This window comes from Polyergus mexicanus, unplaced genomic scaffold (assembly GCF_030449975.1).
Source record: "Polyergus mexicanus isolate NDT 795.1 unplaced genomic scaffold, iyPolMexi1.0 SCAF_25, whole genome shotgun sequence".
NCBI lineage: Eukaryota > Metazoa > Arthropoda > Insecta > Hymenoptera > Formicidae > Polyergus > Polyergus mexicanus.
In genome coordinates, this window is record NW_027223345.1 from 2,091,494 (window position 1) to 2,117,860 (window position 26,367).

Consider the following 26,367-nt stretch of genomic DNA (forward strand, 5'->3'; position numbering starts at 1 on the left):
GGATTTAATTGAAAAATATTATTTTATTTTAAACTATTGATTCAAAAGTATTAATTTCAATAAAACAAACAATGTCGCTTAATTTACTATATTTGATTTTAAATTTCTTACAATATTTGAAACAAAAGAATTAATAATAGCAGCATGTTTACATCCAAAATTTAAGTTAAACTGGTTAACCGGAGAAAAAAGAAAACGTGCTGAAAATTACTTGGAGGATTTATTGGGAATCCGATCAACTGAAAATTCTTCAAAAGCTGGAAAATCTGACGATCACGATAATTTTTTCATTTTTGAGCAAAAAACGGTGCAAAATGAATCTGAACAAGAAGAATTGCAACGGTTTTTAAAATCAAATAATTGTAATATAGAAATGTTAAACGACTATCCAAAACTTAAAAAACTTTTTATTAAATATAATACAGCTCTACCAAGCAGTGCATCTGTAGAAAGAATGTTTAGCATCGGTGGCTCTGTATTAACACCACAAAGAGGGCATTTAAATGATGATACTATGGAGCAACAAATTTTATTAAAAATTAATAAAGAATTTCGATAAAATTTAATCATTTATTTTGTAATAAACCTTGAATGAAATCTTGCTTACAATTTTTTAAAAGTTTTTCTTATGCAAAATAATTTATTAGTTTGTATTGTAAAAAAGTAACGGAAATTGTAACGACTCGTTACTTTTTAGTAACTGTAACGGTAACGAGTTACTTTTTAAAATTAGTAACGAGTAACGGTAACGAGTTACTTTTTAGAAAAAATAACGGTAACGGTAACGAGTTACTTTTATAAAGTAACTTTCCCAACCCTGATATATATATAGTATGATGTAGCTTTTTGTAGAGTTTTGTTTTGATTGCTTGTAATGGACAATAAATGTCATTGTACAAACATGCTTTGAGAATAAAAGATTAATTTCCCAAAAATATAAATAGATGATTGTTGATATTTTCATAACATTTCACAGGATTCTAATAGCGGAGAAAATTATAGTAAACTCTCGCTTAAAAGAATCTCGTGCTTCGTTAATCAATTCTTTTCTAGTGCTCCATGACAGATCTGCTGTGCAAATTACTATAGATGCGTAGGATATGTGGCTCTCAGTTCTGTTATATCTGAAATAGGCGTTTCAAAATATTAATAAATAGCATAATATATTAGAATTTCATATACAGAATAACTTTAATAGAAATATTATCAAATCTCATGAGTATATTATAGTATTATATTATATTATAGTATACGTACGTACAGTTTATTAAATAGCAGATTACCCTAAGGCTACGGAAACAGCAACTTGGATTGTAAATGACTTCTTTCATAACACTGATAGAGATATCGATATTTTCATAACATTTCACAAGATTCTAATAGCGGAGAAAACTTTAATAAACTCTCGCTTAAAAGAATCTCGTATTTTGTTAATGAATTCTTTTTTAGTGCTCGATGACAGATCTGCTGTGCAAATTACTATGGATGTATAGCATACACGGCTCTCAGTTCTCTTATATCTGAAATAGGCGTTAAAAAATGTTAATAAATAACATAATATATTAGAATTTCATATACAGAATTCTTTCACGGAACTGATGGAGATATTGCACAAAATACCATGATATGCTATCTATAACAAAGATATGATTCATCACTGAAAATAAGAAAGATCTATTACTTCTTGGACTATTGCTAGGAATATCATTAAACTGCATTCTTGTCTTATTTCGAAGTATTTGAATACACAATATTTACTGGAATTGTGATGTATCTAATTGAAGCTCAAAGAAGAATTTATTTCAAATGAAAATTACAATTAATTTAACTTTATATTTAACTGATATGTTTTCTTACTTCCTGAATACATTACGTTGTGTCTGTTACGTGTGCAATGACACCGACAGGAAAAGAAGATTTGGAGAATTTACAGTCAAGTTTGACTCTTTAAAAATAAAAAATTAATTATTACGCTGTGTCATTACCAGAGGTTAGGCAATCTGTTATAATAACTATGTCCAAGGCAAAGATACAAAATGGTATAATAAAATTATTAATTATTATTTATGGACAGCACGTACCATACAAAAAGTAGAAATATGTTTATAATTATAAGCTTTTCATCTTCTTTTTCTAATTATAAGCGATTACAGCAAATCTGACAGCAAGAAATCACAGTTGTAACAGCCTTTTCTTAAATATATCAACAGTCAGAATGTATGAATATTCAGATGCGATACGCTTGATCGAAATGTGCGCAAAAGAAATGTGCGTAAAAGAAATGTGCGCAAAAGAAATGTGCGCGAAAGAACAGTGCGCAAAAGAAATGAGCGCGAAAGAAATGTGAGCGAAAAAAATGTGCGCGAAAGAAATGTGCGCGAAAGAAATGTGCGCGAAAGAAATGTGCGCGAAAGAAATGTGCGCGAAAGAACTGTGCGCGAAAGAAATGTGCGCGAAAGAAATGTGCGCGAAAGAAGTGTGCGTAAAAGAACTGTGCGCAAAAGAAATGTGCGCAAAAGAACTGTGCGCGAAAGAATTGTGCGCAAAAGAAATGTGTGCAAAAGAACTGTGCGCAAAAGAACTGTGTGTAAACGAACAGTAATAAACGTTTATTTACCAAATGAAATTAATAATAAATGTCAAAAAATTTCAAAATTATACATGCATACATGCGTGTGTATGTATTTTAAATTATACAAAAATATGTGTTGTGTCCAAAAGCAACGTGTCCAATTGAACGGTGCGCAAATAACATGTGTCTAATATCACAGTGTGCAATTGCAACGTGTCTAATTGTACTGTGCGCAAGTGAGCCTCTCCCACTAAAACGTCCCGAGCGTACAAAACTCGCCTACATAGCGATCTTACCTCTGTGTGCCAAGATGGGGTATTCCTCAATTTCATTGATGTTGCACGAGAATTTTCGATAAATCTCACTTACTGACACGTAACTAAGACGTTCCGAACGTACAAAACTTGCCTACATAGCAATCTTAGCTCTGTGTGCCGATATGCGTTATTCCTCAATTTCCTTGATGTTGTACAAGAATTTTCGATAAGTCTCACTTACTGACACGTAACTAAAACGTCCCGAGCGTACAAAACTCGCCTACATAGCGATCTTACCTCTGTGTGCCGAGATGGATTATTCCTCAATTTCCTTGATGTTGTACAAGAATTTTCGATAAATCTCACTTACTGACACGTAACTAAGACGTTTCGAACGTACAAAACTTGCCTGCATAGCGAGCTCAACTCTGTGTGCCGAGATGGGTTATTCCTCAATTTCATTGATGTTGCACGAGAATTTTCGATAAATCTCACTTACTGACACGTAACTAAGACGTTCCGAACGTAAAAAACTTGCCTACGTACCGATCTTAGCTCTGTGTGCCGAGATGGGTTATTCCTCAATTTCATTGATATTGTACAAGAATTTTCGACAAATCTCACTTACTGACACGTAACTAAAACGTCACGAACGTACAAAACTCGCCTACATAGCGATCTTGCCTCTCTGTGCCGAGAAGGGTTATTCCTCAATTTCCTTGATGTTGTACAAGAAATTTCGATAAATCTCACTTACTGACACGTATGACGTATTAGCCGCACGTCAAATTTTATTTAAACAATATATTTATTGTTAATACATCCATAGGAGGTGAAAGAAGTAAAAATCCAGAGAAAATTATTCGTTCAAAGCAAAGATCTAACTTGTAAAATAGTATTCATACTTGCGAATCACCCCGTATGTAGCCAACGCTCGAGCGCGCCAGTGGGTGACGCAGAAATAACCATCATATGTAGACCATAAGAAAATTAATAATTTATATTTGCATTGCACAGCTAGACAGACAATTCGAACGCTTTAAAATTATAACATATATATATATATATATATATATATATATATATATACATATATATATTTATATATTATATATATATATACATACATATATACGAATATACAAAAGATCTTTTAATAGACGATAACTTTTAATAAACGAAACTAACTTCTAAAGCATTAAATTCAATAAGAAAATACACGCGAAAAAAATGAAACAATGAACAATGCAAATGTAACGTCATTAACTAACAAATGCGCGTCCCGTATGAACATAGCAAAATGGGACATCGGTACATGCTTTAATTTTAAGTACACATACATTTATATACACACCATAACATTTAACTTTATATTATTTTATATCCTTTATTTAGTAGCATTAAGAATCTTCGTACGCACTTATATACTCTATACTACGCGCTCACGAATCCTATATAAGGGGGCGTTCTTCATTATTAATAATGCGTTTAGCAATAAGAAGCTAGGAGTATAAGAAATAATATTTTATTCGCTGTAGCATTATAAGAGTTTTATAAAAGCCTTAGAACAGTGCATGGAATGCGGACTAGCCGACGATCGATATTCTTATCCGCCCGCTCGATAAGATTAAGCCGGACAAACAAGTTGGAATGTTGCGAGGCTACGATATAGCTGTCCTTCTCGCACAGAGATCCCTACCAGCGACGCTTCCAGTTGCCATCGCTCCCGCCCATGGGTCTCCCACCAGCATCAGGAAGCCTAAGGCAAAAGCATAGGAAGAGTATCCCACCATCTACAATGAGGCGATCCCACTACAGCACCTCTCCCACCAACACCTGAAGACCGGAGGAGCTCAGTGCGAGCCCGACGTCCAGCATTATTAATCCAGCGCTTAAACTGTTAACACGTTTACTACTTTGACTCTGAATTACTACTTCGACGTTCATTCAGTTAGCGTTTAATAATCCAGCGTACGCGTCGTCAATCTCCAGTACGAGTCTTTAAGACTTTTATATACACACTCCATTGTAAAGAACGAGTTTACCAGCCGCTAGTCTAGCGACTGTAATATTACTAATTTAACGTTGAATATAAAATAAAGTGATCTTATATAGTGCAACGATTCGCAATTATTTAACGACCGGCCATTCCTACATTCTCGATCAGCCCTCGTTCGCTGTAGTCAGTAAAACAGCCAATTCTTTGGAACCTTCGGAAGACCATTCACAGGAAGGAATCCAACGTGCCAAGAGGACGTACTCTAGCATATATTCATAAATATAAATCTGGTAAGTTAAGGTAACTCCGATTTCACAGTGACAAGTTGAAGCCTTCTGATCCCTGGCAAACTCGGTGAATTGCAGAGTGGCCAAAAATAATACTTTTCTATTTAAATAAATCACAAATAAATACTTACCAGTAAAGAACAAATAAATATAATAGCTATTGAAGAAATAACAGAGAACCTTGGAACAAACTAATTTATAGCTATTTTCAATAAAACTTATATCGTCACGTTTTTAATAAATTACTTAATGATAGTAATTTAAAAATAATTTTTTTTTTTCTAACTTCAAATACCGAGACGTGACATATAAAAATTTGGTGGCAGCGGTGGGATCGCAGAAGCCAACTTGTCATTTTCTTTACTATTGTTCTAATAATCATACTTTATTTCAGAAAGTGAATTGTGCGCGATATAACGCTCAATTTGAGTCTCTGTTAATATTTCTCAGATTTTTCTTGAATCTTTCGCGAACTACAGTGCCGCTATAATTTTACTTAATTACTAAATAACGCGTCATTTAGACTTTATTCATTCTATTTTTACACTTCGTACTCGTGTTCGATTTTATTAATGTTGTTAGAATTCTGCGATTATTCTCGGCTGTGTGTGCTTTGATTGCAACATTAAAACGGCATAGTGACCTTCTGACGCTGCGAGTTTAGAGCGAATATACTTCGCTCCTTGCTGTGAAGGAATTCTTGAACAATACCTGGTTCTGTGACAGTGTCCGGTAGCTGGTATATACGCCGCTCGTCACTTGTAACAGGAGCGATTCTCTCAAGTGCAGGCCAGATTTCGCACGTTGAGAACGCGAATGTAACACAGACATCAGTGTTTAAATATCTTTATAAAGCCAATGAGACACACCACGCAGTAGGGAAGTGATTGATTTTTGTGAGAGTGAAAGCCAGCTCTTTGTAGCGCCGCGAATTCGAAGCGACGGCTCCGAGCGGATAAACCGCCTGTCGTTGCTTTGAGTTTTTTTTTGTGTACATACGATAGACGGAGAGTAGTGCAGGCAAGATTCCGCACACTCTTTCTTGTTCCTTCTCTTTAGTGCAGGCCAGATTCCGCACATTGAGATTGGAATGAGATGACGGATATCGTTATGTGGGCAAAATAAGTGCCTCAGAGAATCACTGCATGAAACTGAAATCAATCCTTATTCAAATTTTGTGAAACTTGCGCGTGTTCTTTGTAAACGGAATCGAGAGCGACGGCTTCGAGCGGATAGACCGCCCGTTGTTGCTCCAAAATCCTTTACTATCAATAGACCGTTGAGAGTGGTGAGGAAACGCCGCATGCTCTCGCCCTGTTCGTTCCTTCTAGTGCAGGCCAGATTCCGCACATTCGGAACAAAACGAGGGACGGATATTGTGAAAGAAAGACATGCCAAGAACGCGTCGCGCCGGTCGTAGAAACCAGCTTCGACGTCAAATAAGAGCGCATCTCAGAGAATTAGCGAACCGTTCCGTCGGGACCGACACTACAGACAATTCTAGTATCCCGGTTCGTGAGCAGTTAAATGAGAAAGGAAGTTTCGTTTACCAATTAATTCCGATCACGGTCGAGCAATCTCCGCTACCATATTCAGAAATCCCGGAGAACGATCCGCGTCGTGAATATTACGAAAAAACTCAATACGAAAAGACTCAAATTCGAAACGTTAGCGCCAGCAACGAATAAAGAAACATATATACTATTGCTATTTCCATATTATACTATTTGTGTGTGTTTTATTATATCCTACCATATAATTGCATACCTTATTTTCAGAATATTCCTATATCTCATTGTATTGCCTATCTTTCAATATATATATATATATACTAAATAACTTCTCGTTACTATGTCATTGTTGCTTACAAGGTGAAATAAAATTCATGTGTCCGCACAGATTTTCGAGACCCCTTACGCCGATTTACGTAGTACCGACCCCTCCCCCAATAACGGGACAAGTCTATTTTTGTCAAAGAGAACGGTATATATTAAACAAAGGGTTGGAACTACACTTTGTCAAGAGTGTTGTGTTACAATAGATCCTTCTGAAAAACCGAATTGGCGTAAAGTTTTCAGACATACTTTAATAATTGGCGGAATCTTTACCAGTCATTATTGTGACGAATGTCGAAAAAGATTAACTCTCTTTAGAATCGGGAACGAATGCTTTGAATGTTTCCTAAGATTTACCGAATTTCAAGAGGAATTGCCTGAAGCAACACTTAATGACGATACTACGGTTTTAACAATAGAAGCATACGAAGAAGAACTTTGAATAAATAAAAAAAAATAATATATATATATATTCCTTAGATAAGAATCTTTTATTATTGCAAAATATATATACCACAATTGCCACATATACCACAATTAGCTTTCACATTATATGCATATATACCATTTATTGCATTTATTATTATTTGCTTGAGTTTTACTATTCACGATTTTGCTACAAGAATTTATAAAGTAACTTTAAAAACTCATAAAAACATTCTTATTTCATTATCATATTATTACATGCACATATATATATTTCTTTTGTTATACTGCTACTATATTCTTACGATTCTATTTAACCACTATACAGTTTTCGTTATTATCTATGTACTGATTTATCACGCTGTCTTTATTTTATTGTACTATATCATATTCTTACAGGATTAAAAGGGACCATACCATTTTAATCGTACGTATTGTATTAATCTTATATTCTCGTATCTTATACCTTACAGGTTTGCATAACCATTATCTCAATCATTACTAATTACAATTAAAATATAAATCATGGCTCACAATACGAGATCGCATAGCTTAGTGAACATAGTTTCAGAATCAGAGAGAAAACAAAAGAACGTGAGTGACCGTGAGAGACCGGCTGATCTCATCGATGCGAACTCGCTACTCGACGTCCTCTCTAAAATACAGTCAGAATTATCGCAATTGCGCAGACTTCCGGAACAGATAAATAATTTAGAGCAACGCGTAAACGAAGCCTCGCGCGCCGCGTCTGCATACGATGAATGCCTTGATGACCGAATACGTGAGGAACCCCCTGTAGTTATGCCAACTCTGAAATTAAAAGATGTAGTTGCTAATATTCCCCAGTTTAACGGATACAAAATCTCAGTTTTCCAGTTCGCCCGAGCATGCAAACGTGCTCGCAATTTGTTACCATCAGTGCAAGAACCGCAACTCGTACAGTTTATTATTAATAAAATAGAAGGCGACGCGTACCAAGTGATCGAAGGAAACGTATACACGCGCGTCGTAAACCTATTAGACAAACTTAAAAATATATTTGCTCCGAATAAGTCCGTGGCGCAATACCGCGGAGAATTAGCAAATGCTTACAAGTTGCCAAATGAGACTTTTTTAAAATATGCGGGCAGAATTAAAGATTTGAGACTCGCCATATTAGACGGGCAACGCCGTCAAGGCACGGGAAACCTTCACCGATACAATAACGAAATTGAGAATGAAGTATTAGAGGCATTTGTAAACGGATTACCCTCCAACGTGATCACGCGTATGGAACATAGAAATATTAACACATTGGACGAAGCCATTGGGCTGTTAAAATCACAAAAAACCTAGAGATTGAAAAACAACGCGAAAGGCAATTTACGCCTCGACAATTCCCCGTAACGCGTTCGGATGTGAATAATCCAAGACCTCCCGACATAGAACAACCTAAACCTATATTGAAGAATCCCAATAACAATTTTGTCCCGCGACCATGGATCAGGCCCCTAGTACCGGGACAACCGGGACCGAACGCTCCCAATGTATGTAATTATTGCAAATATCCCGGACACAAAGTTACAGAGTGTCGAAAATTGGCATACAGAAACGCCGTAGGAACTCAACCGTCGGGAAACGCGGAGGGCCGCCCGTCGGTGAGCGCGACCAGGGAACCGGCCCAAGCAACCGCGCTCCCCATTACAATACAAACAGAACCATCAACGAGCCAAACCTGAACATTAATGATAAAAATCAGAGCTCCAGTTTTTCTAAAAATCTACTAAAAAATAATAGTGACTCAGAGCAGGTCACTCAATTAACTAAACCAATATCAGACGATTCGGATGCCACTATCGGAGTTGCAAATTTAGGTCCGATAGACTCAAAGGCGCACCAACCGAAGGTCGTCGTAACGTGTAAAAACTTCAAAGCTTACTGTTTCTTCATGGTGGACTCTGGGTTCTCCGTAAATCTCGTAAAAGCAGGAACCTTAAAAAATACCCCCATAAATGTGAAAGATACTGTGACGTCTTAACCGCACGTCTATTTTTTAAATAAACATTAAAATTATTATTAACGCACCCATAGGAGGTGAAAAGAATAAAATTCAAAGAGAATTGTTTGTTCATTAGAGAGTGTAACATTAAATGTAAGACTTGTATTTGCGAATCACCCCGTATATATAGCCAACGTTCAAGCGCGCCAGCGGGTGACGCAGAAATAACCATCCTATATAAACCATAAGAATAATTAATAATTTATATTTGCATTTAAGATTGCACAGCTAGTTAGGCAATTCGAACGCTTCAAAATTATAACATATATATATATATATATATATATATATATATATATATATACTATATATATATATATATACGAATATACGAAAGATCTTTTAATAAACGGAGCTAAATTCTAAAGCATTAAAATCAATAAGAAAATACACGCGAAAAGAATGAAACAGTGAACAATGCAAATGTAATGTTATTAAACGTTATTAACTAACAAATGCGCGTCCCGTATGAACGTAGCAAAATGGGACATTGGTACATGCTTTAATATAATTTTAAGTACACATACATTTATATATGCACACCGTAATGTTTAACTTTATATTATTTTATATCCTTTATTTAGTAGTATTAAGAATCTTTATACGCATCATACGCATTTATATAATCTATACTACGCGCATACAAACCCTATATAACGTGGCGTTTTCATTATTAATAATGCATTTAGCAATAAGAAGCTAAGAGTATAAGAAATAATATTTTATTCACTGTAGCATTATAAAGTTTTATAAGAGTCTTAAACTGTGCATGGTATGCAGACTAGCCGTCGATCAATATTCTTATCCGCCCGCTCGATAAAATTAAGCCGGACAAACAAGTTGGGATGCTGCGAGACTACGATATAGCTGTCCTTCTCGCACAGAGATCCCTACCAGCGGCGCTTCAACTTGCCATTACTTCCGCCCATGGGTCTCCCACCATCAGGAAGCCTAAGGCAAAAGCATAGGAAGAATATCCCACCATCTACAAAGAGGCGATCCCACTGCAGCATCTCTCCCACCAACACCTGAAGACCGGAGGAGCTCAGTGCGAGCCCGACATCCAGCATTACTATTCTGGAAGTCATACGGTTAACACGTCTTACTACTTCGAGAAGCCAAACGGTTAACACGTTACTAGTTTAACTCTGAATCAAGCGGATAGTAATCCGGCGTTTCGCGTCGTCAAGCTCTTACATAGTCTCACTGACTTTTTTATTGTACTACAAGTATGCTCATTCAAATATTCAAATATCCAAATATCCAAATAATATACGTACGTGCGTACATTTCTGATATTTTATTTTAATACACAGATATAAGCGATGAAAGTTTGGTATCGTCAAAGTAGCCATTATATATATATATATATATATATACAGGGTGATTCAGAATAACCTTCTGTCCTTACAATGTCATATACTTGACACTATTCTAAGACGATTTTTCCTTTGCCAAAATTTTTTTCGAGGCTTAGTTTTTAAATTACAAGCCAAAATAGTTAACGAATTACGGGCCGCGTACGCGAGGTAGGCAGGGGTGGCGCAACTCACCGTCCGATGCTGGTGATTACGTGAGGCGCTTGCTGCGATCAACTGTTTGCTACATACGATGGAGTGTATGTGTGAGAGAGAACGTATACGCGTATACACACACATACACATTCTCTCTCTCTCTCTCTCTCTCTCTCTCTCTCTCTCTCTCTCTCTCTCTCTCTCTCTCTCTCTCTCTCTCTCTCTCTCTCTCTCTCTCTCTCTCTCTCTCTCTTCTCCCTCTCTGTCTCTTTCTCCCTCTCTGTCTCTTTTACACTCATCGTATGTAGCAAACAGCTGATCGCACACACGCACTCTCTTTCTCTCTTCTTTGTCTTTCTCTTTTATATCCATCGCATATAGTAAACAGCTGATTGCACACATGCACTCTGTCTCTCTCTCTGTCTCTCTCTGTCTCTCTCTCTCTCTCTCTCTCTCTCTCTCTCTCTCTCTCTCTGTCACACTGATTCTTACCTTTTATGTAGTAATTCGTTGCCCTCATACGACTCAATAAATAATACTTCCGTATGATAGAACGAGTAACTAGCAAACTTTTTTCACTCATAAATTGTACCACTTATCGAACTTTTACGAATTAATCTACGCACTTTATCGATAAATTGAATTTATTAACGATTATAACGGTTAATCACAATCTACCGATTACTACCGATTAATTATTAAAATATCTCGAAGAAAGAAACGCGTTATTCGATGCGGAAACTGCGCGACGACACAAGCAAGTTATATCAGTACTAGCGTTGCCGGCTGCCGAACAACTGAATGTATCACATTACGCGTGATCGACGCGGACGCTATCATGTGTCCCGTGATCGGCTGAAGCCTCCGACATTGTAAATTCGATAGTTTCGAAAACATAAAACTATAAAATATGAAAATATAATGACGTATAATAACATCGTTTTTTTTAATAAATTCAGTTTATCGATAAAGTGCGTGGATTAATACGTAAAAGTTCGATAAGTGGTACAATTTGTGAGTGAAAAAAAGTTTGCTAGTTACTCGTTGTATCACACGGAAATATTACTTATTGAGTCGTATAAGGGCAACGAATCTCTACATACAAGGTAAGAGTCAGTGAGTGAGAAAGAGAGAATGTGTATTTGTGTGTATACGCGTATACGTTCTCTCTCACACATACACCCCATGTAGCAAACAGTTAATCGCAGCGAGCGCCTCACGTAATCACCAGTATGGGATTGGGGTGAGTTGCTCCGCTCCTGCCTGCCTTGTGTACGCGGCCCGTAATTCGTTAACTATTTTAGCTTATAATTTAAAAACTAAGCCTCGGAAAAAATTTTGGCATATAAAAAATCGTCTTAGAATAGTGTCAAGTATATGACATTGTAAGGACAGAAGGTTGTTTTGAATCACCCTGTATATGCATACGTATATACACATCAATTGCATGTATAAAATGTGCGCAAAAGACAGAATTGAGATTTTAAAGACGGATTCTTATTCTAGAGACCTATCTCTACTGTTTCGTACAATTTTGGATATACCGGGTTTTCAATTAGTATGGATATAAAATTTATTATACTGTTCTCTTATGGGGTGCACGGGTTTTTACCTTATGCAGATATGCTTATGTGATGTGTATGTGGTTTATACGTGTAAAATTTATATACACGGTGGTCGTAAAATACTAGTAATAATTTATAGTGCTAAATAATATAAAATTCTTAATATTACTGTATGCAGATATAAATATGGTTATTATTGTGTCACCCGCTTGCTCTTGAGCGTTGGTTATATACTGGGTGACTCGTAAATACGGATACTGAGTTTAATATTGCTTTCTCTATATGAACGAACAATTTTCCTTGGATTTTATTCTTTTCACCTCCTATGGGTGCATTAATAATAATTCAATGTTTATTTAAAAAATAGACGTGCTGCTAGGACGTCACACCACCCCCCTTAGATTAAATTTCGGGTTAAAAGAATTTTATTACGAAATTTGTTCGTCCAGTCTGGCACGCATGTCTCGAAATGTATATACAATAGGTATGATGTGTGGTTCTGTATTTTCGGCTGGCGCATTGGGTACCACGTTTGTGTTTGTGCGTTCCGGTGGATTTTCGAGATTCTCATCTGGTTGCGGCTGTTGTTGTGGTCTGTTCGCCAGATACAATAGTAAGTGTGTGAAAGAGCTCCAGATTGCTCCGAGTAAATGTAGGCTACAGCCATAAGCTGCGTGTAACGCATAGCCGTGTATTAATGTGTCAAATACAATTTTTATTATTCTTATGATTATAAATATTCCGAATACGCCGGCGGTTGCTGCGCCGAACGTAGTGAAACCGTCCCAAATTTTCGTTAATGTATTATTATAGATTTTGTTTAACGCGCCCTCGTCTAATAAGTTTTGTAATGAAACCGTGTCGAAATGTATCGACTGTCCGGTAAAGCCTCGGGCGATGGTATGTAAAACTGCGTTTTTCTCTGCAGGAACATAATATGGTCTCTTAGTTTGTCTAAATCTTGTTGTGAATAAATGCCGCTAGTGGCTAAAGATTTAGGGGCTAGGTATTTCCAAGATAATTTTGTAAGAGGTTTAATTTCGTGTGGGGAGGTTGCCATGGATGGAGTAGGATTGAATTGGAGCCATGTCCCTTCAATATTATATAGGATCGGGAGTAATGGGTTACAGTCCCTTATAGTACTGTGTCTGATTACTATATGTGATTTTGGTGTCATAAATAGAGAAGCGTTTCTGAAAGTCACGGGTAGTTCCGTATGGCAAGTGTTGGTTTTCCGCAAAGCGACTTCTATGGCTATGCATTTAATGATATGGATTCCTTCGCCTAAAGTCACTGCCATATAGCCAGGTGATTTCATCATTCGATAGGCGAATTCGTCCGGTTGCATCGCTGCCAGAGACAAGGTGTTTTCAATCACCTGTTTTTCTAGCTCACACTTTTGCGTAATAATGTCTCTGTATAATGAAGTGATTTGATTTCTTATATATTTTTCGACTTATACGAATTTTGAGTTAGTGTATGTAAATAGATCTAAATTTGTCACCGTAATTTTGGATCTTGCTTTGAAAATGTTACCCTTCTGGGTTTCGAAAATAAATAGCTTTGGGTGCTCAGTGCCATATAGAGTATAACCACAGATGGTATGTTTGCGTGTAAGTGTTAAGGCAAATGTAGTATCCTGTGATTCTAGAACGAAGACTGTTGTGTTTCGGGAATCTAGGAGGCCTTGGATCTTAGTGGATGAGCCCTCGTATAATACATCGTATGATTCAAATCCGCATGCAGTATTCGGTACTCCTTCCCAAAATGTATACCCATCGTCCGAGTCTATGCAAGATTCTTCCGCTAGTTCACAAACTGTGCCTGATTTTAACATTATTTTCCCTGCATTTAATTTGACTGGTACGTACGAATCCTTGAGAGAGGTTTTTACGGTTGCTTGGACTATTACGTCATCCCATGTGCCGTAGTAGTCTGAGTATTGAATTCCTTTACAAGTTCCGTCTACATTTACTTTACCTGCGAGCGTGATACTTCTATAGTATGTGTGGTTTGATCTAAGACCATCTATAATTTCCGCGGTTCCTACTTTCAAAAAGCCTTCTTTATGCATTTGGATGCATCTAGCGCGAGATGTTTCTTGTAAGTAATTTGCGTAACCATTGTGGACAGCCGAAAGGTGAGAGTGCATTCCACAATGGTATATCGTTCTTAAAATTTCTACCTTGCATTGAGTTACATGTGTTTGCGCGTAGCTTGATAGTTGCAGTAGTTGTATATACGTGTTAACGGTTGCAGGTGTTTCAATGTCGATATCGCATTCGCCTGAACGTAGTAGGGACACAGTAGTTACATTCAAGTAAGCTCCTCCACAATCATATGCTATTATTGCCGATGTGCCAGAGAGCAATGTGGTAAGTAGAAGTATCGAGACGTGGTAAACCTTAAAATAGAAATATCATATTTAAGTATAAACGCGCGAATAATATGGCTTGTTCGTGTTGTTTTGTGTTACAAAAATGTGTAAAGCGTCTGCGTTTATGAGTACATTTAATTAGGATTATAACGAAAATATTCCAAGATTTCTAATACTACTAGATCCGGGGGTCCAGGCTACGCTTACAAAAGTTTCCTTCTCTTGCACTTTCCTTCAACCCGGATCTATATAATATGTGCCCTTGCACAACTTTAACTTGTTTACGTGGATTACGCGTGGTTTTCCGTGAAAGTCTATTCTTGTGTTATTCATTGATAACATTTCGATGATTCTGTATGGTCCCGTATACTGGTCGTCAAATTTTCCCTTAGTAGGTTCTTTTAGTAGATAGACTTTATCATTGACTCTAAAGTTTTGAACGTTAATTCTTTAGTCATAATGCTTTTTACTTTTTTCTTTTGACTTTATTAAATTCTGTCTTGCTAATCGTTGGGATGTTTCTAAAGTATCAAAGAGGTTTGTAAGATATTCTTGATAAGGTAGTTCTGTTACTTCTTCGGGAATTGTAAAAGATGAAGGTACACGAGGAAGATGTCCAAAGATTAAAGAGTAGGGAGTATAGTTTGTTCCTTCGTGTACGGAAGTGTTATATACGAACATTGCGGGGTGTATGTGTTCATCCCATTCTTTATTTTGGTTAATATACATTTTCAAATATTTGGTTAGAACATGATGCGAGCGTTCTATGAAACCGTTAGACTGCGGGTAATAAGCGGTTGTGCGATACTGTTTGATTTTAAAATAGCTTGCTATGGTCTTCATGAGAGATGTGAAAAAGGTGGGAGCTTGGTCAGTTAACAGGGCTCTAGGAGCTCCATATATACAAATAAAGTCTTTGATAAAAGCTTCTGCGATAGAAAGAGAGTCGGCATTTTGAATAGGATAGAAGCGACACAGTATTTGGTTAGAAGGTCTTGGATTGTAAGGATATAAGAATTGTTTCGACTAGTAGTTGGCAAAGGTCCTACTACATCCATGGATATTTTATCAAATGCGGCTCCAGGAGTATCTGTTATTAGCATTGGTTGTTTAGTTTTTACCCTAGTTAGTTTTGTAATCTGGCAGTTTCTACAGTTTTTAATATATTCCTGTATGTCCTTCTTCATAGTTGGCCAGTAGTAATTTTGTCTAATTCTATTATAAGTTTTTGTTATTCCTTTCTGTCCTCCAATTTTGGTCGCATGCTTCTCATAGATAATATTTTGTCTTTCATGCAGGTCGGGATTTCGTATTAAAGATTTACAAATTGTTATAGTTATAGGCAAGTCTAATAGGAATCTTTTGAGGTTCTTGTACATGAAAATCCAGGGAATTGAGTCATATAGATCGTTTTATGCTATGCTAATAGTTTTCAGATTTAATTCGGTTATGGCATCGCGTAATGACCGAATGCAATTTAAGATATCATTCTGTTCGATAGGGGTTCTATCATCTTGTTCTATTGGAATGTTCATCAGAAGTTTTCCGTTATTTAGATTAGTGATACGTGCTCTAGTAAACGTAAGTTCTTCGTAACTTGGAAGTTTGTTTTCTTTATGATAATCCTTAGCTCCTTTATCGAAAGGAGTTCCGTTAAGAGTGGTGAATATAACGATCTCTCCTAGTGAGTAAAGAGTCACGTGTTTCGTTAATCTTGAAAGGGTTTTCGTCGTCCGATGATTTAGGTTGGGGAGATGCAGATTCGACATCATCTGTTTCGCTTCCGGATTCTTTGTTCGCGATCACGGACTCGTCTTCGTCCGATTCTACTGTTGGATCATTTACCTCTCTATCTGAATTTATTGTATCAGGGAATTGGAATTGTTGTTCATTACTAATTATTGCAGGAGGGGTTAATAAGGCGTCTTCCGTCATATTTCTAATTATTATTTGTTGCTGAGGATTTATAAGCGTGTTTTCATTAGGTGAGAAACTAATGGATGGTCTAGATTGTTGGATAGCCGTTTGGTATGAAAAAAGGGATTCGTTAGAGCTTTCGTTCACAGTTGTTAAAGGGAGCAGAGAAGCATCAGAAGTCGGCGGGTTTCGAGAGAAAGCGTCTGCTACCACATTAAGTTTTCCTGCTTGGTAATTGATTACATAATTGTAACCGGAAAGCTTTAACCTCCATTTCCAGAGTCTTGAGTTGGGGTCCTTTATCGAGTGCAGCCAGACCAAGGGTTTGTGGTCTGTCAGTATAGTGAATCGCCTGCCGTACAGGTAGTGGCGAAAGTACGCAACGCAGTACACAACTGCTAGGCACTCTTTCTCGATCGTTGAATATCTTCCCTTTGCGTCGTTCAGTGTTCTGGAAATGTTTGATATTGGTAAATCTTTCCCGATTTCTCCTTGACTCAATACGTCGCGAGCACGTTCGCATGCTCGGGCGAACTGGAAAACTGAGATTTTGTATCCGTTAAACTGGGGAATATTAGCAACTACATCTTTTAATTTCAGAGTTGGCATAACTACAGGGGGTTCCTCACGTATTCGGTCATCAAGGCATTCTTCGTATGCAGACGCGGCGCGCGAGGCTTCGTTTACGCGTTGCTCTAAATTATTTATCTGTTCCGGAAGTCAGCGCAATTGCGATAATTCTGACTGTATTTTAGAGAGGACGTCGAGTAGCGAGTTCGCATCGATGAGATCAGCCGGTCTCTCACGGTCACTCACGTTCTTTTGTTTTCTCTCTGATTCTGAAACTATGTTCAAGCTATGCGATCTCGTATTGTGAGCCATGATTTAAATTTTAATTGTAATTAGTAATGATTGAGATAATGGTTATGCAATCCTGTAAGGTATAAGATACGAGAATATAAGATTAATACAATACGTACGATTAAAATGGTATGGTCCCTTTTAATCCTGTAAGAATATGATATAGTACAATAAAATAAAGACAGCGTGATAAATCAGTACATAGATAATAACGAAAACTGTATAGTGGTTAAATAGAATCGTAAGAATATAGTAGCAGTATAACAAAAGAAATATATATATGTGCATGTAATAATATGATAATAAAATAAGAATGTTTTTATGAGTTTTTAAAGTTACTTTATAAATTCTTGTAGCAAAATCGTGAATAGTAAAACTCAAGCAAATAATAATAAATGCAATAAATGGTATCTATGCATTGAATGTCAAAGATAGTAATTGTGGTATATATATTTTGCAATAATAAAAGATTCTTATCTAAGGAATATATATATATATATTATTTTTTTTTATTTATTCAAAGTTCTTCTTCGTATGCTTCTATTGTTAAAACCGTAGTATCGTCATTAAGTGTTGCTTCAGGCAATTCCTCTTGAAATTCGGTAAATCTTAGGAAACATTCAAAGCATTCGTTCCCGATTCTAAAGAGAGTTAATCTTTTTCGACATTCGTCACAATAATGACTGGTAAAGATTCCGCCAATTATTAAAGTATGTCTGAAAACTTTACGCCAATTCGGTTTTTCAGAAGGATCTATTGTAACACAACACTCTTGACAAAGTGTAGTTCCAACCCTTTGTTTAATATATACCGTTCTCTTTGACAAAAATAGACTTGTCCCGTTATTGGGGGAGGGGTCGGTACTACGTAAATCGGCGTAAGGGGTCTCGAAAATCTGTGCGGACACATGAATTTTATTTCACCTTGTAAGCAACAATGACATAGTAACGAGAAGTTATTTAGTATATATATATATATATTGAAAGATAGGCAATACAATGAGATATAGGAATATTCTGAAAATAAGGTATGCAATTATATGGTAGGATATAATAAAACACACACAAATAGTATAATATGGAAATAGCAATAGTATATATGTTTCTTTATTCGTTGCTGGCGCTAACGTTTCGAATTTGAGTCTTTTCGTATTGAGTTTTTTCGTAATATTCACGACGCGGATCGTTCTCCGGGATTTCTGAATATGGTAGCGGAGATTGCTCGACCGTGATCGGAATTAATTGGTAAACGAAACTTCCTTTCTCATTTAACTGCTCACGAACCGGGATACTAGAATTGTCTGTAGTGTCGGTCCCGACGGAACGGTTCGCTAATTCTCTGAGATGCGCTCTTATTTGACGTCGAAGCTGGTTTCTACGACCGGCGCGACGCGTTCTTGGCATGTCTTTCTTTCACAATATCCGTCCCTCGTTTTGTTCCGAATGTGCGGAATCTGGCCTGCACTAGAAGGAACGAACAGGGCGAGAGCATGCGGCGTTTCCTCACCACTCTCAACGGTCTATTGATAGTAAAGGATTTTGGAGCAACAACGGGCGGTCTATCCGCTCGAAGCCGTCGCTCTCGATTCCGTTTACAAAGAACACGCGCAAGTTTCACAAAATTTGAATAAGGATTGATTTCAGTTTCATGCAGTGATTCTCTGAGGCACTTATTTTGCCCACATAACGATATCCGTCATCTCATTCCAATCTCAATGTGCGGAATCTGGCCTGCACTAAAGAGAAGGAACAAGAAAGAGTGTGCGGAATCTTGCCTGCACTACTCTCCGTCTATCGTATGTACACAAAAAAAAACTCAAAGCAACGACAGGCGGTTTATCCGCTCGGAGCCGTCGCTTCGAATTCGCGGCGCTACAAAGAGCTGGCTTTCACTCTCACAAAAATCAATCACTTCCCTACTGCGTGGTGTGTCTCATTGGCTTTATAAAGATATTTAAACACTGATGTCTGTGTTACATTCGCGTTCTCAACGTGCGAAATCTGGCCTGCACTTGAGAGAATCGCTCCTGTTACAAGTGACGAGCGGCGTATATACCAGCTACCGGACACTGTCACAGAACCAGGTATTGTTCAAGAATTCCTTCACAGCAAGGAGCGAAGTATATTCGCTCTAAACTCGCAGCGTCAGAAGGTCACTATGCCGTTTTAATGTTGCAATCAAAGCACACACAGCCGAGAATAATCGCAGAATTCTAACAACATTAATAAAATCGAACACGAGTACGAAGTGTAAAAATAGAATGAATAAAGTCTAAATGACGCGTTATTTAGTAATTAAGTAAAATTATAACGGCACTGTAGTTCGCGAAAGATTCAAGAAAAATCTGAGAAATATTAACAGAGACTCAAATTGAGCGTTATATCGCGCACAATTCACTTTCTGAAATAAAGTATGATTATTAGAACAATAGTAAAGAAAATGACAAGTTGGCTTCTGCGATCCCACCGCTGCCATCAAATTTTTATATGTCACGTCTCGGTATTTGAAGTTAGAAAAAAAAAATTATTTTTAAATTACTATCATTAAGTAATTTATTAAAAACGTGACGGTATAAGTTTTATTGAAAATAGCTATAAATTAGTTTGTTCCAAGGTTCTCTGTTATTTCTTCAATAGCTATTATATTTATTTGTTCTTTACTGGTAAGTATTTATTTGTGATTTATTTAAATAGAAAAGTATTATTTTTGGCCACTCTGCAATTCACCGAGTTTGCCAGGGATCAGAAAGCTTCAACTTGTCACTGTGAAATCGGAGTTACCTTAACTTACCAGATTTATATTTATGAATATATGCTAGAGTACGTCCTCTTGGCACGTTGGATTCCTTCCTGTGAATGGTCTTCCGAAGGTTCCAAAGAATTGGCTGTTTTACTGACTACAGCGAACGAGGGCTGATCGAGGATGTAGGAATGGCCGGTCGTTAAATAATTGCGAATCGTTGCACTATATAAGATCACTTTATTTTATATTCAACGTTAAATTAGTAATATTACAGTCGCTAGACTAGCGGCTGGTAAACTCATTCTTTACAATGGAGTGTGTATATAAAAGTCTTAAAGACTCGTACTGGAGTTTGACGATGCGTACGCCGGATTATTAAATGCTAACTGGTCGAAGTAGTAATTCAGAGTCAAAGTAGTAAACGTGTTAACAGTTTAAGCGATGAATTAATAATGCTGGACGTCGAGCTCGACTGAGCTCCTCCGGTCTTCAGGTGTTGGTGGGAGCGATGTTTTAGTGGGATCGCCTCGTTGTAGATGGTGGGATACTCTTCCTATGCTTTTGCCTTAGGCTTCCTGGTGCTGGTGGGAGACCCATGGGCAGGAGCGATGGCAAGTGGAAGCGTCGCTGGTAGGGATCTCTGTGCGAGAAGGACAGCTATATCATAGCCTCGCAACATTCCAACTTGTTTGTCCGGCTTAATCTTATCGAGCGGGCGGATAAGAATATCGATCAACGGCTAGTCCGCATACAATGCACTGTTTAAGACTCTTATAAAACTCTTATAATACTACAGTGAATAAAATATTATTTCTTATATTCCTAGCTTCTTATTGCTAAACGCATTATTAATAATGAAGAACGCCCCCTTATATAGGATTCGTGAGCGCATAGTATAGAGTATATAAGTGCGTACGAAGATTCTTAATGCTACTAAATAAAGGATATAAAATAATATAAAGTTAAATGTTATGGTGTGCATATAAATGTATGTGTACTTAAAGTTAAAGCATGTACCAATGTCCCATTTTGCTATGTTCGTACGGGACGCGCATTTGTTAGTCAATGACGTTACATTTGCATTATTCATTGTTTCATTCTTTTTACGTGTATTTTCTTATTGAATTTAATGCTTTAGAAGTTAGTTTTGCTTATTAAAAGTTATCGTCTATTAAAAGATCTTTTGTATATTCGTATATATATATATATATGTATATATATATATATATATATATAATAAAATTATAACACACACACATATATATATATATATATGTGTGTGTGTGTTATAATTTTAAAGCGTTCGAATTGTCTGCCTAGGTGTGCAATGCAAATATAAATTATTAATTATTCTTATGGTCTATATATGATGGTTATTTCTGCGTCACCCGTTGGCGCGCTCGAGTGTTGGCTACATACGGGATGACTCGCAAGTATGAATACTATTTTACAAGTTAGATCTTTGCTTTGAACGAATAGATTTTTACTTCTTTCACCTCCTGTGGGTGTATTAACAATAAATATGTTATTTAAATAAAAATCTGACTTGCGGCTAAGACGTCACACTATCATCGATTATAAGCAAGAATGTCTAACTTTTGACAACGTACAAATACCGTTTTACAAAATGAGAAAATCGCGCACCATCGTTGACATTGCGTTCAACATAACAAATCCTGAAAAGAAGGAAGGCTATATTCCTCGAAACGAGCCAATAAAGGGATTAGGGCTTCTGGGTGAAGCACTTGTCAAAAATTCCCGAGGGAAGGGGCATATTAAGGCTTATAATTTGACAGAACAGGACTACACCATAGAGGTCTACTCGATGCCCCTTGAGGATTATTTTATACCGGATGACTCTGAGGAGCATCCAACTCCACTGAATTCTTCTATTTCTGTAAATCTTACGAGCCATGGAGAGCTCTCCGAAATCGGGAAATCTTCTGTTTCAAAAGATTATGAAGGTCTTGCCATTACTCAAGATGCCTCGCTAGCATCTTCGAGCCTCAAGGATTCTATTAACGCACTTCCAGAGTCGATATTACTTGAGGATCTTCTATATGCAAATAATACTAATTCCATGAGCTCGAACAAGCTTTTTACTACTAACTTCGCTGATTCAATTGACTCTGCTCAATCTCGCGCTTCCAGGGAGATGACAGAGCCTCTTATGAGCCAAGGAGAGCTCTCCAAAGATGGGAAATCTTCTGAATCAATCTTATTTAACACTCTTCCGGAGTTACAAGACCAAGGTCCTTTTATTGAACATACTGCGCAGCCAGCATTTTCTAGACTCCAGGATACAACTGATCTGCTTCCAGCATCTCCCGTATCCCTCAGTCGTATCGAGCGACTTAAATCCATTATAAATACCAAACATCTAAACGAGGAAAAAACGGACCACGTTAATACCATACTCAAAGAATATGGAGACTGTTTCTATCTTCCAGGAGAAAACCTCAAGTTTACCACTTCAATTAAACATACTATTCCAACCACAGACAACATACCAATACATGTAAAACAATACAGACACCCGCCAGTTCATAAAAAGGAAATAGACAGGCAAGTAACAAAATTTCTAAAAGACAAGATAATAATGCCTTCAACATCACCATTCAACGCACCTTTATGGATCGTCCCCAAAAAATCTGCGGCCGACGGACAAAGGAAATGAAGGATGGTGATCGATTTTCGCAAACTAAATGAAAAAACGGTAGGAGATGCATACCCACTGCCTAATATTATAGAAATATTAGACCAGTTGGGTAGTGCAAAATACTTTTCTATTTTCGACCTCGCACAAGGGTTTCATCAGATACCTATGGTCCCCGAGGATCAGGAGAAGACAGCTTTCTCCACGCCATATGGTCATTATGAATACCAGCGGATGCCCTTTGGTCTTAAGAACGCACCCGCAACATTTCAACGCTTGATGGATAACGTCCTCACCGGATTGCAACTATATCGTTTAGGTAAACGAATAGTTCGTTTACCTAAACGATATAGTTGTTTATGCAAGATCCTTAGAAGAACACGATGTAAAAATCAAAGAATTAATGCAAAGATTAAAAGAAGCAAATCTCCAACTACAGCCTGACAAGTGCCAATTCTTAAGGCACGAAGTGGCTTACCTAGGGCATATTATAGGGAATGACGGTGTAAGACCAGATCCCAGTAAGAATAACGCAGTAAAACACTTTCCAATCCCAAAAAATTATAAAAATATAAAACAGTTCCTAGGGTTAGTAGGATACTACCGACGATTTATAAAAAACCTTCTCGAAAATAACTAAACCATTAACGGATCTTTTAAAGAAAGATAAACCTTTTGTCTGGACCTCATCTCAGGAAAAAGCATTCAATACTTTAATACGCGAATTATGTAGGGAACCTGTTTTGCAATACCCTAATTTCAGCAAGCCGTTCCTAGTACTCTGCGTTGATACCACTGCTTCCATAGGAGTATTGAGCCAAGGAGATATCGGGAAAGATTTTCCAATATCATACATTTCCAGAACACTGAACGACGCAGAAGGAAGATATTCAACGATCGAGAAGGAGTCCCTAGCAGTTGTGTACTGCGTTGCGTACTTTCGCCACACGGCAGGCGATTCACCATACTGACAGACCACAAACCCTTGGTCTGGCCGCACTCGATAAAGGACCCCAGCTCAAGACTCTGGAAATGGAGGTTAAAGCTTTCCAGTTACGATTATGTAATCAATTACCAAGCAGGAAAAATTAATGTGGTAGCAGACGCTTTCTCTCGAAACCCGCCGACTTCTGATGCTTCTCTGCTCCCTTTAACAACTGTGAACGAAAGCTCTAACGAATCCCTTTTTTCATACCAAACGGCTATCCAACAATCTAGACCATCCATTAGTTTCTCACCTAATGAAAACACGCTTATAAATCCTCAGCAACAAATAAAAATTAGAAATATGACGGAAGACGCCTTATTAACCCCTCCTGCAATAATTAGTAATGAACAACAATTCCAATTCCCTGATACAATAAATTCAGATAGAGAGGTAAATGATCCAACAGTAGAATCGGACGAAGACGAGTCCGTGATCGCGAACAAAGAATCCGGAAGCGAAACAGATGATGTCGAATCTGCATTTCCCCAACCTAAATCATCGGACGACGAAAACCCCTTTAAGATTAATTAAACACGTGACTCTTTACTCACTAGGAGAGATCATCACGTTATATTCACCACTCTTAACGGAACCCCTTTCGATAAAGGAGCTAAGGATTATCACAAAGAAAACAAACTTCCAAATTACGAGGAACTTACATTTACTAGAGCACGTATTACTAATCTAAATAACGAAAAACTTCTGATAAACATTCCAATAAAACAAGATGATAGAACCCCTATCGAACAGAATGATATCTTAAATTGCATTCGGTCATTACGCGATGCCATAACCGAATTAAATCTAAAAACCATTAGTATAGCACAAAACGATCAATATGACTCAATTCCCTGGATCTTCATGTACAAGAACTTCAAGAGATTCCTATTAGACTTGCCTGTAACTATAACAATTTGCAAATCCTTAATACGGAATCCTGACCTGCATGAAAGACAAAATATTATTTATGAGAAGCATGCGACCAAAATTGGAGGACACAAAGGAATAACAAATAAGTTTTTGTTATTCCTTTGTGTCCTCCAATTTTGTCCTCCAATTAGGACATAATATATTAAAAACTGTAGAAACTGTCAGATTAAAAAACTAACTAGGGTAAAAACTAAACAACCAATGCTAATAATAGATACTCCTGGAGCCGCATTTGATAAAATATCCATGGATGTAGTAGGACCTTTGCCAACTACTAGTCGAAACAACTCCTATATCCTTACCATTCAAGACCTTCTAACCAAATACTGTGTCGCTTCTCCTTTTCAAAATGCCGACTCTCTTTCTATCGCAGAAGCTTTTATCAAGGACTTTATTTGTGTATATGGAGCTTCTAGAGCCCTGTTAACTGACCAAGCTCCCACCTTCTTCACATCTCTCATGAAGACCATAGCAAGCTATTTTAAAATCAAACAGTATCGCACGACCGCTTATTACCCGCAGTCTAACGGTTCCATAGAACGCTCGCATCATGTTCTAACCGAATATTTGAAAATGTATATTAACCAAAATAAAGAATGGGACGAACACATACACCCCGCAATGTTCGCATATAACACTTCCGTACACGAAGGAACAAACTATACCCCTTACTCTTTAGTCTTAGGACATCTTCCTCGTGTACCTTCATCTTTTACAATCCCCGAAGAAGTAACAGGATTACCTTATCAAGAATATCTTACAAACCTCTTTGACACTTTAGAAACATCAGTCGGGCTTTAGAAAACAGTATTCGTGTGAAACAGCGATTTAAACAGTCATTGATGAATGGAAATTGATAGTTAGTGAGGCAAAAATGGTAGGGGTAATTTTCATGGATCTTAAGCGAGCTTTTGAAACAATAGATAGAGAAAGATTATTAGAGAAATTATATCAATATGGAATTAGGGGAATGGTTATAGAATGGTTAAGATCATATTTAAAGGATAGAACACAGGAGGTTCAATTTAATAATAAATGGTCTAAATTAATGACCACAGAATATGGAGTACCGCAAGGATCTGTATTAGGACCTTTATTATTTATAGTATACAGGGTGACCCATTTTAACTTAGGCAGCCAAATAACTCGAAAAATAAGCACACTACGAAAAAATGTTTAGAATCAAAATTTTGTCATTTCGAGGGGGACGTACAATGACGTTAAAATGAGCCCCCCCACCCCTTCCCCTGGGCGGTGAGGGGGGGCAAGTTTGAAATCTTAAATGGGAACCCCTATTTTTTATTGCATATTCGGAATCTTTGGCTAAAAACACATACAATTTGTCTGAAACATTTTTCTCGATTCATGATAAATGGCAGTACTCTGCGTTGATACCACTGCTT

General features: G+C 37.2%; 1 pseudogene; it reads right to left on the minus strand.

Moving 5' to 3' along the window:
* Positions 1-12,921: 12,921 nt before the first annotated feature.
* Positions 12,922-14,330, minus strand: LOC138943054 (uncharacterized; annotated as a pseudogene).
* Positions 14,331-26,367: the final 12,037 nt, after the last annotated feature.